At 52.7% G+C, this 17,109-nt stretch overlaps 1 pseudogene; it reads left to right on the top strand.

Moving 5' to 3' along the window:
• Positions 1 to 11,872: 11,872 nt before the first annotated feature.
• On the top strand, positions 11,873 to 16,462 carry LOC134524691 (feather keratin Cos1-1/Cos1-3/Cos2-1-like; annotated as a pseudogene).
• Positions 16,463 to 17,109: the final 647 nt, after the last annotated feature.

Below are 17,109 nucleotides of genomic sequence, written 5' to 3'. Positions count from 1 at the left end.
ATATGGTAGCCCTGAGAAGAAGCCATACCAGTAAAAGCTGAGGAGAAAGAGACATCGAGTACATGTCATTTGTCTCCAGATCCACTTCCTTACCAAGTAATGAGCCCAAATCTACTTAGCCATCCTGTTGCTGCCAATAGGCCCAGAAATACCTTTCTTGATTCCCTTCACATCTCTCAATTTTCCACTCCAGCTGTGCTTTAAAATCCACTTTGCAGAGGACCATCCTTGTGCTCTGAGGAGGCTCTCTGTGAAGATTAGCCAGCTCCTCTGAGACCTCCCTGCCTTGGGGAAGTTTCCCAGGGCATCTTGCCAAGCCGGTCGGTTCCTTACCACTGCAAGATGTGCTCTTCTGAAGTCCATTGCAGTAGTTGTCCTGTTTGTCTTGGTCAGTTCTCTGAGGATCTTAAACTCCACAGTCTCCTGGTCACTGCAGGCAAGGTTGACCTTGAACTTTACATCATCCAACAGTTCTTCCTCATTTGTGAGTAGCAGATCACAGAGAGCCTCTGTCATAGTCTGTTCATGGATTGCCTGCATCAAAAACGTGTCTTCCATACAGCCCACACGTGTCCTGGTTTGCTTGTGCCCAGCCATTTTCCTCCTGTAGCAGACAATGAGGTGGTGAAAGTCATCCATGAGCACCTGAACCCATGGTGTGCACACTGCCTGACCTGGACTGGGGTCGTCTTCATTCCTATTTCCTGCTCTTGCTTTCTTGCTCTAGCCTACCCAATTGCACCTGAAATGTAAAACCTTACAGGCTCCTGCTGTGGGCCCAAGTCACTGTAGCCTGGCATTTCCTTCTCAGGGACTGGAGCCTGCAGCTCCCAAGGGGATGATGACAGTTACACGTCAGGGGCACCCAATGTTCCTGTTGTCAACAGCAATGCAGCCTTTCCCTGGACTGTGCTGTTGTACTAGGGTAGACCGTGTGCTTGCCCAGGGGACAGGACCCTGGCTAGCAAAGGCATTTAGAGGTCACACGTGTGCCTATGTGAAGCTTGGAGAGGGACTGTCTGTAAAGCAGAGGGCTGTGCTGAGTGTCTCCCTCAACCCAGCAGAGTGAGGGGCAATGCCTGTCCCTGTGTGGGGAGCTTCTGCAGCAGCTACTGTTCATGGAGATGTTTCCCTTGAGGAGCCACCTCTATGCACAGGGACAAAAGGGAAAGAAAATCCCTCTGGGGGAAGAGAGCAGTGCTCAGGCACTCATTTGTGACTGAGCAGATCCAGGACACTTGCTACCAAAAGTGCCAGTTCATCACAGCAGATGAGGTGGAGGAACTGACCAGCTCCCACTAGAATGTTTAACGCCCCCAGCGAGAACAGGGGAATGAAGACCCATGGATGCCCCATGCTGGGATCTGCCTAGGAGAAGAAAAGGCACAGCATCTCTTTACATCAACCGCCATGGCCAATGTTCAAGAGGGAAATAACAAAATGGAACCAGCTTTAAGGTGTCTCCATCTTGAGACAAGACAAACCCAGTGGGTGTCAGGGAGGATGGATGTGCCTGCGGTTATTAATAGTGGTGAAGATAAACAAATAGCTAATATATAAATGCAATGGTTCAAGTGTGTGCTGTTTAATCAGACAGCAGAACGTCCAAAGCATTGGCAATACGAAGAGTGTGCCTTCATGTAGTGTGGTATGGGAATATTTAAGGCCATGGTTGCATAAATTGATGTGTGGAACGGACCCCCGAGGGCACTTCCCCTGCGTGTACAGGGGAAGCAGCGCTGCAAGGGCACACCTGACAGCCCCTTCCCCCACCCTCAGCCTTGCACAGACACATCTCCTCCATCCCCTGGGCTCTTCCACAGCCAAGGAAGCTCCCTGCACCGGGGTGTCACGCACTGCACAGAGGTACAAGGCACTGTCAAAGAGCCCGACTTCCTCCAGCTGCAGGAGGCTGTATTTCTCCATGGTGTTCAGCACGGTGGTGAGACGGCCACTGGGCTTGCGGACAGCAGTTGCCTGATAACAGACCAGCTGGGGACCTTGGCCTTTCCTCTGCTGGTACCAGACCAAGCCATAATAGCTGGAAGTCTGGTAGGTTCATGTTATTTGAAAGTTGTCTCCCTGCTTCACTGTGACTTGTCCTTCTTGCTGGGTGACAGTGACCTGGCCCATGGTGCCTGGAAGAAAGCGAAGGTCAGCAGCTCAGCAGGGAAGGGCTCTGGGAAACAAACCAGGAGTGGAAGCAAGACCCAGGCAGAGAAGGTTGCCTCTCCCTTGTCCTGTAGGAAAATCCTGAGTTCTGGGGACATCCAGGTGGAGAGGAGTTTTGGGCAGCAGCTCGGAGCTCTGTAAACAGCCCTGGTTGTGTAAACAGACAGGAGAAAACTGGAAGGCATGTCAGGCATGTGCCAGCCAGGAGGCATAATGGGATGCCCTGGTAATGCCAGTGGGATGAGAGCATAAATGTCCTCCAGGCAGTGTTGACAAGTTCTGCCAATTTGCATTGGAAAGGGAAAATGTGAGAGTGCTCTCATGCAAAAATGAGAGCTGAGATCTCCTATGGCGACAGCACGCGGATCAGGAGCGAAAGTCAGAGAGAAAGGCATGAAGGTGAGAGAAAAGCAGGTATCTCTCTTCTTTCTTTTCATATCCAAAAGAAAGAGGATCTTGAGAGAACAGGTTGAAATCCAAAAATGTGAGTCAATATTTCCCAGCATTTTTTTCTAGTTAAGGAGTAGTTCTCTGCATGATCCTGATCAACCTGGCAAGCCTTGGGAGAAGAAGGATGCATTTATAGAAAGCCAGGACTTACCCAGCAGTTGCCCCAGGAAGGCCGTGAGGATGAGAGATCTGACTTGCATGTTGAGACCAACCCACCTGTTTGTGGAGTGAGAGAGAGTCAGAAAACCCCCTCCCAGACCCGAGATAACAGAGCTGCTGGAAACAACGCTGTTGGGGGAGCAAAGGTTCTGGGTTTCTCCTTCCTCCAACAGCAACACCTGTGGCTCCCTCAGCCAGTGGCATTCTCAGCATTTCCCCATGAAGAGTTCCTGGGGAATCTGGGGGTCCCAGTCGTGGAAAGGGACTCGCTCTGTTCCAGCGAGCTCACAGTGGAGTCCTCCCCAGTTAGGACAGGAACCATCCAGCAGCCCGGGGCTTCTGGCTGTGTCCAGTTCTGGTAGGACAACCCACAGTATGAGCAAGGAACCTGGCTCCAGAACTGCTGTGTAGATGCAACAAACCCAGAGATATCAAGGACAACAGACTCCTACACTAGGGTAAAGTGTAAGGGACCAGGAGGGAACAGAACTAGGCATGAGTGGGTCACCTGCGCTCCCAGGGAGCACATGGGACACCCATTGGAGTGCTGCACTGTGAGGGATGGGGATAGGGCAGCCCCGCACCCACAGCTGAAAGGGCATGTGAAGGGGTGGGGGTACTGCAGGTGGGGACCCCTACTCCCACCCCCTTGCCACAGGAACTCCAGAGTGATCCCATGCACCACTCATGGCAGAGAGAACCAACCGCTCATTGTCGTTAAGTTAACCTGACCTGAGTAGGCCCAGACCTGTGCTGTGCTGAGCTGTATATATCACTTGGCAAACTTGGCAACGCTGCCACAAACACGTCCTTGTCTTGATCTAGGAGTGAAGCACTGTGCTTTCATATAAATGCCCTTTTGCTGAACAGTAGAAATTGGGAGCGGTTTATTTCTAAGGAAATGCCATGAAAACTCCAGAGATGACAATGCCTAAGATGAATCTCAGCATGGGCAGGATTTGCACTATGCGCTAAGTCCCAACTCGATCTCCACCTCAGGCTCCATAACTCAGGGTTCCCAGCATTTGAAGGGGCATAACATCACACATTCTATCCCCTTTTACCTTCTGGTACTATCTCCAGCTCATGGTATTTTAGTCAAGACTCTGGAGGCAGACACCCATTCCTAGTGGGATCTATCTACAGCCATGCTGCGCCTTCATCATCAAAAAACTCCACAATTCCAAATTTTCAGTAGGAATTTCCCCTGTTCCAGATCATGTCCATTGCCTTTCGCTCTGTCACTGTGCTCAAGAAGTGTCTGGCTCCATCTGGCTTTTCATGCTCCAGTCATGTCTTAGGAACAGGTCTCTCTTAAGCTTCTCTTTTGAACGCTGAAGAAGGCCAGTTCTAGTCTAGGAGGCTGCAGGTTGTTTTCCTGCTTTTTGCTCCTCCTGGAGGTCACAACCAGCCCAACCAGCCCCAGCATGGGAGCAGGGTCCATGGTGACCTGCTCCTGCCATGCAGTGCCCAGCCGGAGACAGGGGCCTGCAACCACCTGAAGAAAGACCCATTTGTAGCCACTCATGTGGTCTCTGTTCCTCCGTAGTGTCTGAAAAGAGGTAGAACCAGGAACAGACAAGACACACCCAGGAACAGTATCTGTGTCTCTTTTGCCACAGGAGTATTCTCTCCCTTCTCCCTAGGCCATGGATGAAGCCCTTCAAGGGAAATGTCTCTGGGAACAGCACCTGCTGTAACCATCCCACCCAGAGTCAGACAACCTCTCTCTGGCTGGAGGACATCCAGCACAGCCCTCTGCTTCACAGACATCTACTGCCCATCCCTTCAGGTATAACGGTCTGCCCCTTTGCCTGAAGACGACACCCTCCAGAAGGGTGAGAAGAGAGGATCATCTTATAAACTCAGGGATGTTTCCACCTTCAGGGGGATCAAACACCTTATGGGATTCCACTTCCAGCTCTGGAACCCTCAGCACAAGAAGGACATGGACCTGTGGGAGCAGATCCAGAGGAGGGAAACAAAGATGATCCAATGGCTGGAGCACGTCTCCTATGAAGACAGGTTGAGAGATTTGGGGTTTTTCAGCCTGGAGAAGAGAAGGCTCCGGGGAGACCTTATAGCGGCCTTCCAGTACCTGAAGGGGGCCTACAAGAAAGCTGGGGAGAGACTCTTTGCAAGGGCATGTAGCAATAGGACAAAGGGCAATGGTTTTAAGCTAGAGCAGGGTAGGTTTAGATTTGACATGAGGAAGAAGTTCTTTACAATGAGGGTGGTGAGACACTGGAACTGGTTGCCCAGAGCAGTGGTGGAGGCCCCATCCCTGGAGACATTCAAGGCCAGGCTTGATGAGGCTCTGAGCAACCTGATCTAGTTGAAGATGTCCCCGCTTCCTGCAGGGGGGTTGGACTAGATGACCTTCAAAGATCCCTTCCAACCCAACACGTTCTATGATTCTGTGAAGTGGAAATTTTTTTTTCTAGTTTGTGGAAGACATGGGATGTTTCGGAGAAGCAGCAGAGACAGGGAAAGGGAAGGATCAAGGCAATTTGGCCAGGAGCAAGCATGGGAAGACAGAGACAGCAATAAGAGGGGCCAATCCCATGTGACCATGTATCAGATGCATGTGCTGGCCTGGCCATGCCTGTTGCTCTGCCTTGTTTGTCACCTGCCAGGAGATCCCTGGGAACACAGTTATCAAGTCCAGTTGGGACAGAGAGCAGGGCTGATCCTTCCCTGTGTGACTCAGAAGCCTCTGCCCATGAGTTTGAGGCTCTGTCAGCTGCTCGAGCCACACAGAGTTCTGTGTGGAACTCCAGTCACACAGGGACTGGCTGGAGCCCATAGTCTCTTGCCACAGGCCTCCTGCCAGCTCTTACTCCCCTCAGACCTCCAGCCCCTTAGGGCAACTCAGCAAATCCCATTCTGACTCACTCCTCAAGGAGGAACCTGGCATGCCTTGAGACTGCGCTCAGTCTGTCCAGGTCAAGTGTTTACCCTGCCTCCTGGGCCCCAACTGCAAAGGTCCTGAATCCTGTCAAACAAGCTCCTGGTCTCACCACTAAGCACCTGTGGGGAGCGCTTGAAGGTGCCTCTGACCTCAACACCCCTTTCTCCTGCCACGGAGGAGCTTGAACTCCTGACCCCATGCAATGACTTTGTAACGCCAGCAGGAGCATTTGGGCAGGTGTGTGAAATTCTGGAGCTGGAGGACTCAGTTTTTCAATGCATATCTGAGCTTTAATAAAGCAAGTGTGAAACCCTTTCTGATTGTCCTTTTCTAAGGACCATTTGGCATTGGCAACTCTGCTCTGGAGTCCCCGTGGCTGCAGAGCAGAGGAAAGCAGCTGCTCAGGGTTCCCTCGTCATCCTCGTGGGGAAAGTCAAAAGGCCGAGAAGAGGCCCTGTATGTTCCATGTCAGCAGTGGGCAGTCCGTGCGGCAGGAGCGAGGGCTGGGCGTCTGCCCGTGGGCAGGAGGATTCCTGCTGCCCACCGCCCTGTGCGGAGCAGAAAGACGCTGCTCCTGGCCGGGCGCCAGCGGGGCCGGCGGCTGCCATCGCTCCTTGCCGGGCCCCGCCGGACACGGCCAGCGCTCCGGGCGCCATTCCTGCCCAGGCGGCGGGGGCAGTGTGGCGGGGGATTTCTGTGTGCGTCCCGCTGGGAGTGCGGGGTTGCCGCTGCCAGGGCCGGTGAGGCGGGGGAAGAGGCCCGAGGCGAGGGGCCGGTTGTGGCCGGTTGGGGCAAGGCGGCCCCGGCGGGCGGAGCGGCAGCGCCCCCTGGCGGGCCCGCCCGGGGCTGTCCCCCCGGCCCCGACACACACGCCCGGCCCCGCCCGCGCCGGTTCCTGCCCGGCCGCAGCCCCGGCTCCTCTCCCCGTGGGAGACCCACGGCACAGTAATACACTGCCGCGTCCCCGCGCCGGGGCCGTGCGAGCCACAGGGCGCTGGAGCGGCGGTCTGCCGACACCCACAGCCGCCCCGGCGGGTCCCGCAGCTCTTTGGAGTCTTTGAGAGTGCTCAGGAGCAGTGCGGGGCCTCGCCCTGGGAGCTGACAGTACCAGTAGATGAACTCTGGTCTTTTTATTGGGGTGTGAGCAGTTGATGCTGATGGCAGTGCCCTTGCTGGTCTCTGCCGACGGCTCCTGCTTCACCTGGTCTCTTCCCACAGCCACTGCTGAGAAAGGATAAGAAAAGGCCAAAGATCACCTAAGAGCACCCAGCTCTGATGGCTCTTTTTCCCAGAAAAATCGTCAGAAAGAGTGGCATGTGGATAGAGCTGGACTGGAACAAATGGGGACAATGTGGTCATCGAGAGTGATGCTGGTGTGGGTTTGTGGAGCAATGGGACAAGTCCGCAAGGGACTTTGTAATGGATGCATACAGAGATAGAATGAAAGCCAGGTGGAGGGAGGGATGGATGGATGGATTGATGCATTGGTGGAGAGAAGAAAAGGAGACAGAAGAGCTGGATGTGTTACAGTGAAGGATGAAGGGTTGAATTGAGAAGAATAAATGCTGAAAGCACAGGGAGATCAGAGGATATATGGAATAATGGCACGGTGCAGAAAAGTCAATTTGTGGTTATGGATATTAAGGAAGCAGAGGGAAAGGTGAGAGAGGGGTCTCGGGGAGTAGGAAGAGGGGTTAGAGATGGTAGACGCATGGATAGATGGACCAGAAGATGGGTGGGTGGGTGGATAAAGAGCAGAGAGGGAGCAGAGGTTGTTACAGTGAAGGAGAGAGGGCTATCTTGAAAGCAACAAGAACAGCAGAATGCACAGGGGAAGGAGAGGGTGCATGAAAATGAGGCATACATGCCAGGAGGCTCGTACTGACAGAGGTGGTGAAGAAAGAGGGAGAAGAGGAAGAGGGGAGTCGGAGGGTTGGGAAGTGGCACAAAAGATGGTAGAGAGTCAGGAGTGGTAAAGAGAGGCAGAAGAAGGGGAGGGAAGAGTTGGCGCTGGGCTCCCTGCGGCACCCACCGGGCACAGCCCCGGCCCCATCCACCGCCGCCAGCCCCACGCACCCAGCAGCAGCGCCACCAGCCCCGCCAGCCCTGCATCCCAGCACGGCCACATCCCGCCGCTTCGCTGCCTGCACCTTGCTGCCCCCCGCCAGCCCCGACTCCCTGCTCTGGCCACACCACCTCCTCTCCTCTCCTCTCCTCTCCTCTCCTCTCCTCTCCTCTCCTCTCCTCTCCTCTCCTCTCCTCTCCTCTCCTCTCCTCTCCTCTCCTCTCCTCTCCTCTCCTCTCCTCTCCTCTCCTCTCCTCTCCTCGGACTCGCCCAGGCTCCAAGCACTCAGGGGCTCCGCACAAGCACCACTTTGCCCAGCTGGGAAACGGACTCTCCCCATCCTCCAGCAAGAAGAAGCCTGCACAGCACCAGCTGCAGCCTGGCACAGCAGCGGGGCCTTGGCCCAGCACATGGACCAGCTTCCCAGAGCTCTCTCCAAGCCCAGGGGCTGGAACCAGCAGCCACTCACTTCCTGCGGCTGGGAGTGAGAGCTGCCATTCTGCAGTCAGAGCCTAAGGCCTAAAAGTGGTTTTGGGGCAGAGGGAGTGCAAGGACAAATGTGCCCATGGGTGGGTCAGGGAGAACGGGGGAAGGCCGGGGGGCAGGGAGGCTATCACAGAGTCAGGCTGTAGGTAAGAAGGGACCTCCAGAGGTCATCTAGATCACCCTGCACCTTAGAACAGCCTCCCATTAGATCAGATTGATGAAAGCCATGTTCAGCTCAGCCTTGAATACCTTGCTGCGGACTGCACAAGCTCACTGAGAAACATATTCCTTTTCTCATTACTTCTTTTAGCCTGTTACTGAACTACAAATCCCCACGTTTCAGCAGCTCTTCATTGCCTCTACTCCTGTAGCAGTGGACTTCCACAGTCTAGGCCACCTTCTCAGTTTTCTTGGAACAGGTACTTCCTGGACCTGCTGGGAACAGTCTGGCTAACATAGATCAGCGTACCACAGTGTCAACACACTGGAGGGAGGGATACCATCCAGAGGGACCTGGACAAGCTTGAGAGGTGTCCCCATGCGAACCTCGTGAAGTTCAACCAGGTACAGGTGCAAAGTCCTGCACTTGGGTTGTGGCAATCCCAGGCACAAATACTGGTTGGGTGGAGAACGCTTGAAAGCAGACAGAGAAGGACTTGGGCTTGGGGCTGCTGCTGGATGAGATGCTCAACAAGAGCCAGCAATGTGCACTTGTAGCCCAGAAAGCCAACTGCATCCTGGGCTGCATCAAAAGAAGCATGGCCAGCAGGCTGAAGGAAGTGATTCTGCCCCTCTATTACACACTGGTGAGACCCTCATCTGGAGTACTGTGTTCAGCTCTGGAGTCCTCAGTACAAGAAGGGCATAGGCCTATTGGAATGGGTCCAGCGGAGCGCCACAAAGATGATCAGAGGGCTGGAGCACCTCTCATATGAGGACAGGCTGAGAGAGTTCGGGTTGTTCAACCTGGAGAAGAGAAGCCTCTTGGGAGACCTTACAACAGACTTCCAGTAGTTAAAGGGGGCCTACAGGAAAGATGGGGAGGGACTCTTTATCAGGGAGTGTAATGATAGGACAAGTGGTAAAGGTTTTAAACTGGAAGAGGGGAGATTTAGATTAGATATTAGGAAGAAATTATCGACTGTGAGTGTGGTGAGGCACTGGAACATATTGCCCAGGGAAGTTGTGGATGCCCCGTTCCTGGAAGTGTTCAAGACCAGGCTGGATGGGGCTTTGAGCAGCCTGGTCTGGTGGGAGGCATCCCTGCCCATGACACGGGAACTAGATGGAAATACATGATCTTTAAGGTCCCTTCTAACCCAAACCGTTTTATAATTCTATGATTTTCCCTGTGGTTTGGTGTCATCCCCAAACTTACAGGAAGTACCAACCTTCCCACTACTCATTGTGTTCATGAAAACATTGGAGTATTGCTCCTACTGCTGATCCCTGAAAGACCCCAGTAGTATATGTCTTCCAGTTAGGCTTTGCACCACTGGTAACAATTCTTTGTGCCTGCTAGTCCGGCCAATTTCCACCCGCCTTATCATCCTCTCACTGAACCCATTCATCTCCAATTTGGGGATGAATCTCAGGGCCAGCCAGCATGGGTTTAGGAAAGAGGAGTCCTGCTTAACTAACCTGATCTCTTTCTATGACCACGTGACCTGCCTTCTGGATGCGGGGAAGGCTGTGGACATTGTCTATCTGGACTTTGGTAAGGCCTTTGACACCGTCCCCCACAGCATTCTCCTGGAGAAGTTGGCGAATCATGGCACAGACAAGTGTACTCTTCGCTGCGTTAAAAACTGGCTGGATGGCCATGCCCAGAGAGTTGTGATTAATGGGGCGAAATCCTCTTGGTGGCCGGTCACCAGTGGTGTCCCTCACGGCTCAGTTTTGGGGCCAGTTTTGTTTAATATCTTTATCAATGATCTGGATGAGGAAATTGAGTGCACCCTCAGTAAGTTTGCAGATGACACCAAACTAGGTGGGAGTGTTGATCTGCTTGAGGGTAGGAAGGCTCTACAGAGGGACCTGGACAGGCTGGATCGATGGGCCAAGGCCAACTGTACGAGGGTTAATAAGGCCAAGTGCTGGGTCCTGCATTTTGGTCACAACAACCCCAAGCAACGCTACAGGCTTGTGGAAGAGTGGCTAGAAAGCTGCCCAGCAGAAAAGGACGTGGGGGTGCTGGTGGACGGCCAGCTTCACATGAGCCAGCAGTGTGCCCAGGTGGCCAAGAAGGCCAACAGCATTCTGGCTTCTATCAGGAATATCATGGCCAGCAGGAGTAGGGAAGTGATGGTGCCTCTGTACTGGGCACTGGTGAGGCCTCACCTCGAGTGCTGTGTTCAGTTCTGGGCCCCTCTGTACAAGAGGGACATAGAAGTGCTGGATTGTGTCCAGAGGAGAGGTACCAGGCTGGTGAGGGGTCTGGAGACCAGGGCATATGAGGAGAGGCTGAGGGAGCTAGGCATGTTTAGCTTGAAGAAGAGGAGACTGAAAGGAGACCTCATTGCCCTCTACAGCTACCTGGAAGGAGGTTGTAGAGAGGTGGGTGTTGGCCTCTTCTGCCAGGTGAATAATGACAGGACCAGAGGAAATGGTCTGAAGTTGCGGCAGGGGAGGTTTAGATTAGATATTAGGAAGAATGACTTTACTGAAAGAGTGGTCAGGCACTGGAACAGCCTGCCCAGGGAGGTGGTTGAGTCACCATCCCTAGAGGTGTTTAAGAAATGTGTACATTTGGCACTTCAGGGCATGCTCTAGTGACAGAGATTGTAGGGGTTTACTTTGTTGGTTTTTTTTTTCTTTTTTTTTTTTGTGTGTGTATGGCTGGACTCGATGATCTCAAAGGTCCTTTCCAACCATGAAGATTCTATGATTCTATGAATTTGGTCATAATGGAAGTGTGAGAGAGACTGACAAAGGTCTTGCTAAACTCTAGCTACACACATCCCTTGCCTTTTCCTTGTCCACAGTGCCTGTTACCTCATGAGAAAGCAATGAGCTTTGCCCTCAGATACACTACAGCCTCAGCTCAGAAGCAGCTCCACAGAGAGGGGAACGTGCCCTGGCTGATCTGTCCCAGCAGAGCTTCCTGAAAATGATGTCACCAAAGTCACGATAGAGAAGGAGGGAAACCTGTCTCCAAGTTGGACCTGAGTCCAGGTAGACAGAGAATTCAGGAGGGGAGATGAGCTCAAGAACTTTAAACACCACAGACAGCCCTTGTCAGGAAGAGGTCAGTTCTGGACATCCCTGTGGGAAAGCAGCTGGCTTTGTGGGATTCGGTCTTGAATCACATGTCCCTTGCCTCCCAGGGACAGTTGCTGGGCACTCAGACTGAGATTCCAGTAGGGGGCATGAACATTCTGGTCAAGAACATCAAAGCTGTCATCAGTTCTTTGGCTTTCCTGCGCAAGCCACAGGGTCTGTCCTTCCACTCACAGCACAGCGATGTCAGGCTTCATGTTCCTTTCATTCAGGACCTGTTTGATCCAAGGTCTCAGCCCCTGCCTGACATGGCACCAGGTCAATGTGCTGCACAAGCCCATTTGATATTGACATGGACATGAGAGAGGGCTGTGTCCCACCCCAGGCACCACAGACACTGCATTGGAAACATGCACCCAGCAAAGGCCAGCACAAGGTAGGCAGCATTCCTCAGCCTTTCTCCTTGCCCAGAAAGCAATCCCCATCCTTTGAACTCTGTAGCACTGGGGAGAGAGGCTGTGTCCTCGCCTGGAAAGGCAGGGAGCAGGGACTGCCAGCCATGCTGAGGCACTCCTAATATTGTCACACTGATTTCAACTAAGGATCAGGGTTGGAGTGAAACCATCCTTGTTGTGGCATGAAATGGGCAGCAGCAGAGTGTCAGCTGTGGAGAGGCAGAAGAAGGAGATCTCAGAAGGCCGGGGCTGCATTTCAGTACCTCTCCCCTGGGCGGATCTCCAGCAGGCTGGTGCCATCACCGCTCAGCTGCACTCGGGCTCCTTCTAATCCTGGGAACATGCTGCTCTGTGGTGCTCATGGACAGGGCAGTGGACAGTATCCCTGCCATAACCAACACATGCCCTCTTGATGAGTGACACACAAGGACACATACACACAGGCTCAGGCACACTGGCATGGAATCATGCAGAAATTTGTGCTCCCATGTGCATTCATACAAACACAGCTGCTCAGAAAACCACACTAGACAAAAACATACGTAGGAACACAATCAACCGTGGCTTCTGCTGAGGACATGTGGGCACAACAGCAGCAGAGCTTGAGTGTTCTGGGGAAGGGCATGCCTACGGCATTATTTGTGTTCTCACAGACTGCATAGACTAGGGTCGAGTCAAAACCGGCCACAGTTTTTTCCTGAGGGCAGTGTTAGGGAGGATGAGGTCAAAATCTAGCAGCACAACGCACACACCTGGGAAGGCAAACAGTGACCATTGGGGTGTGCTGAGGAGGGACGGAGAGAGATAGACTGGACATGGCACATCCTCATATATAGTAACCCTTGGGCTTCTACCTGAGAATGGCTTGAGCTTCTTCCTGAGGACAAAGCTTCAAATAATCCCCAAGAGTGATCCAGGCTGATGTCACTTGCCTGCACTGGATGTGTCCAGCACTTGAGCTGACTCTGCCTGCACTGCTGCATTCCTGCCCTATAAATCCTGGGGCCTTTAGTGCCAGCACTAAGAAGCAGCCTTCACTGGGGAATGGTCATGGCACAAATGTGGAAATGAAAAGACAGCAGTGCAGGAAATGAAAGCACAGCCCATATCATTAGCTGTGATTTTTTTGCATTCAAGATGAGTGTGTGCAAAAATTGTTACCTCTGCAAAGGGTGCCTCTGCTGCTGCGGCAATGGAGGGCACATGTAAAATGCAGCCCAAGTCCCTGGTCTCTCATCCATTTCTCTGGCCTCCTTCTCCTTGGGGACCAGGTGAGTTTGAAGCCCCTTCTCCTCATTTCCAAAGTGAGATCTGTCCTTGATAGACATCTCAGCTGATAGTGGCTATGTCCTTTGCTGTGGCTTGGAGCATCTTGTCATAGGAGAGAGAAGTGTGGAGAAGGTCTGCTTAGAGAGAGGCTGAGACTCGACTGTGGTAGGTTTTAGTTTATTAGTTACGAGAGAGCCTCCTTCGGTCAGGCTGCTCTTTCTAGGGCAATGAAGAGCATGTGGCTTCTGGCCCAGCTTCCAGCTCCCTACTCAGCAGTGGCCTTGGGTCTTTGTGACAGGGTAACCAGGCTGCTCCTCACCCACCCTTGTGCTCTGCTTCCTTCCTCTCCTCTCTACCAGGTGCTCATCCAGCCCAGAGACATGTCCTGCTACAACGAGTGCCTGGCCTGCCGACTCTGTGGCCCAATCCCGCTGGCCAACAGCTGCAATGAGCCCTCTGTCAGGCAGTGCCAGAACTCCACCATTGTCATTGAGCCCCCTGCTGTGGAGGTGACCCTGCCCTGCCCCATCCTCAACTCCTTCCCACAGAACACAGTTGTGGGATCCTCCACCTCCGCTGCTGTTGGCAGTACCCTCAGCTGTGATGGAGTGCCCACCACCTCTGGGTACTGAGAGCCTCCCCTGCCAGTATCCCCTACGCACCTTGTGACATCACTGCTCTTCAGTCTGTGCTAGACCTCCCACTCCATACCTACTTCAAATTCCTTCTTCCCAGTTTAGCAGGCATTTGCAAAGACAGTCTTACTTCACATTGCCAAACACATTCTAGTTCTTACCACTTGACCTCACTCTTCCAAGAGGGTCCTCTGTGGACAGAAGACAAACCTAATGAGTGCTGCTGCATCCTGCCATGCATGCTGCCCAAATGAGCTCTCAAGCCAGAAGGATTCTCTTCTGATTCCAGTGCCATGCTTTGCATCTCAGTCTTAGTAAATATAGGTAATTTAAGGGTTGTGAGTGACATGGATCAAGATCCTTTCAAGGGGTATATCCTTCCAGCCTTGTGGGACCAACTCAGATTCCAAAGACATCTTCGTGTAGAGACTCTCTCAGCCCAAACTCACTGTCCTGGCGAGAAGGACCTCACAGAGTCATCTTTGTTACCAGCGTAATTCATAGAATCATAGTATCATAGAATGGTTTGGGTTGGAAGGGACCATGAAAGACCATCTAGTCCCATCCCCCTGCCGTGCACAGGGACATCTGTCACTAGATCAGGTTTCTCAGAGATGCATCCAGCATGACCTTGAATACTTTCAATGACTGGGCTTTCACACCATCTCTGGGCAACTTCTTCCAGTGTCTCACCACCCTCACCATAAAAAAATTTTTACCTATATCTAATCTAAATCTACCCTCTTTTGGTTTTAAGCCGTTGACCCTTGTCCTTTCATTACAGGCCGTGGCACAACTTCTTTCTCTCTCTTTCTTATAAGCCCCCTTTGAAAGCCCTCAAGAAGGTCTCCCTGGACCATTCTTCTCTCCAGGCTGAACAGCCTCACCTCTCTCAGCCTTTCTTCACAGGAGAGGTGTTCCAATCCTTCTACGATTTCTTATGGCCCTCCTTTGGACCTGCTTTAACAGACTCTACAGACTCTTCCCACAGTCAGTGAAGAGACAGCAGCTCACACATGGGACTTATGCCATCGCAGAGCAGATGTCCATGGTAAATGGGATGAATAATTTTTCTGGAGACACTGATCCTGCAATTGACCAATGGTGGCCTCTGAACTCCTCAGCTAGCATAAGCTCACAGTAGGGCCTTCCTACCTGGTCACATGTGTGTGGTTTGCTTCATCATGTGATTTGAAGAGAACCCACAAGCTGCCCTACCAGAGCCTACAAGCACCTCCATCCCATGGCTAAAACCCATTTCTGTGTCCATGGTACTCTGGGACAGATGTATAGCAGGGAAAGGGCTTTTCTGTGGGCGAATGGAATCAAGCTGGGTATGTTACTCTCAGCTGCATGTCCAGCTCCCACCAAGTGCAGATCAGTCTTCCCTCAGCCATTCTGAACACTTGGAAGAAGGACTTGCACAAGATGTTTCTTTAAAGTCCAACACCTCTGTAGTTGCCCTGGACAGTGTAGACAGCCTCTCATTGCACATCTTGAGTCTTTTCCATTAACTCTAGATGCCTAGAGGTCTAGATTTGTGTGTGTGCAGTCTAAGCTAGCTGTTTACTCTGACTCAAGTGACCTTTACTTGAATCTTGCAGCATGTAAAAATGAGTACTCTGCCCACACTGATGTGTTTTGCACTGGAAATGCTTGGGCCTCTCATCCTGTCATGTAAAAGATGCCTCCACTGGGGAGTGTGCCTGGCATAAAGCAGGAAATGGAAAGACAGCAATCCAGGAAGCCAAAACATAGCTCATAGCATTGCTCGGGATGTTTTGCATTCAAGATGAGCTTGTCAGCAAAGAATCACCTCTGCAAAGGATGCCTCTGGCAGCCTGGGGCAGTTAAGGTGCATGATAAAAGCCAGCCCAGCTCCTCACTCTCTCATCCACTTCTCTTGCCTCCTTCTCCTTGGGAGTCAGGTGAGTCTGAAGAACCTTCTTTTCCACTGTCTCTAAAAGGGGGTCTCACTTCAGCTGACCTCTCAGCTGATACCAGCTTTGTTCTCTGCCAGCTCATGGGGCTGCTTGTCATGGGAGGGGGAAGCAGGGAGAAGGTTAGACATGGAGGGAGGCTGGGACTCTGCTGAGGTGGCTTCTGGACTCAGGGTCCAGGCAGTAGCTGCGTAGGAGCTGGTGGCTCTTTTTGGGCCCTGTCAGAATGAGGCCAAGAAGTCCTCACATTCTTGGCACAGCCTCCGTCTCCCAGCCCTGCATGTTCTTTCTCTCTCTCATGGTGCTGTGACAGGCTGTTCCTCATACAACCCGTTGTTTTGCTTCCTCACTTGGTTGTCTCGCAGGCGCACCTCTGAACCCAAGACATGTCCTGCTACGACCAGTGCCAGCCGTGCCAACCCTGCCGGCCCTGTGGCCCCACCCCACTGGCCAACAGCTGCAATGAGCCCTGTGTCAGGCAGTGCCAGAACTCCACCGTCGTCATTGAGCCCTCCCCCGTGGTGGTCACCCTGCCTGGCCCCATCCTCAGCTCCTTCCCACAGAACACCGTTGTGGGATCCTCCACCTCTGCTGCCGTTGGCAGCATCCTCAGCTGTGATGGAGTGCCCATCAACTCTGGCTGCTGTGACCTTTCCTGCATTTCCAGCCGCTACTGTGGCAGCAGATGCCCCCCCTGCTAAACATGCTGACAACGGCTCCCCGTAAGGACCCCTTGGAACTCAGAACATGGTGCTGGACAGAGGATCAGACTTCATGCCATTTTTTTTAAAAGCAGCTGACCATCTCTGACTCTCCCTGCAAGTACAGATGTGAAGACGCCAACCTGGTGTCTCTGAAAACACAGACAATATTTACCTTTCCGGTCTTCCTCTCACCCTTTTTCTATCTTTTCTTTGATGTCTTGTGCTTCCCTTAAAGCCTTGTTGTGAAGACCTCAGAAACCGGCCTGGAGGAACCTGCTAGCCTGTCTCCCTTTGATGGGCAGGTCAACAGATGCCCTGTGGGAACTCTGCCACAGGAAATGGGGAACACATTCTTGTCTGCTCCTTCTGCTCCCCACGCTGGGGGCCTCCACTTGGAATGATCACATTCTTTAGACTCATTCTCATTCTTCAGACTCATTAAACAACTACTGCAACCCTGCCTGTGCCCTTTGCATGGTCTTTCCATCTGCACACTGACTGTGGAAGGAGAAAGCCATTGCTTTCCAGGAGGAATTAGGTGGGGGCACAGGGGAACCTTTCATCACTCCTAGAGGCATTGGAGGATGGGACACACTGCAGCGAGTCCTCTTTCAGGCACTGCCTCTTGAAGTTGAGGAAGACGT

Source organism: Chroicocephalus ridibundus, chromosome 17 (assembly GCF_963924245.1).
Source record: "Chroicocephalus ridibundus chromosome 17, bChrRid1.1, whole genome shotgun sequence".
In the NCBI taxonomy this organism is placed as follows: domain Eukaryota; kingdom Metazoa; phylum Chordata; class Aves; order Charadriiformes; family Laridae; genus Chroicocephalus; species Chroicocephalus ridibundus.
The sequence above is the reverse complement of the archived record's forward strand: the minus strand, read 5'-3'. Positions and strand labels throughout refer to the sequence as shown.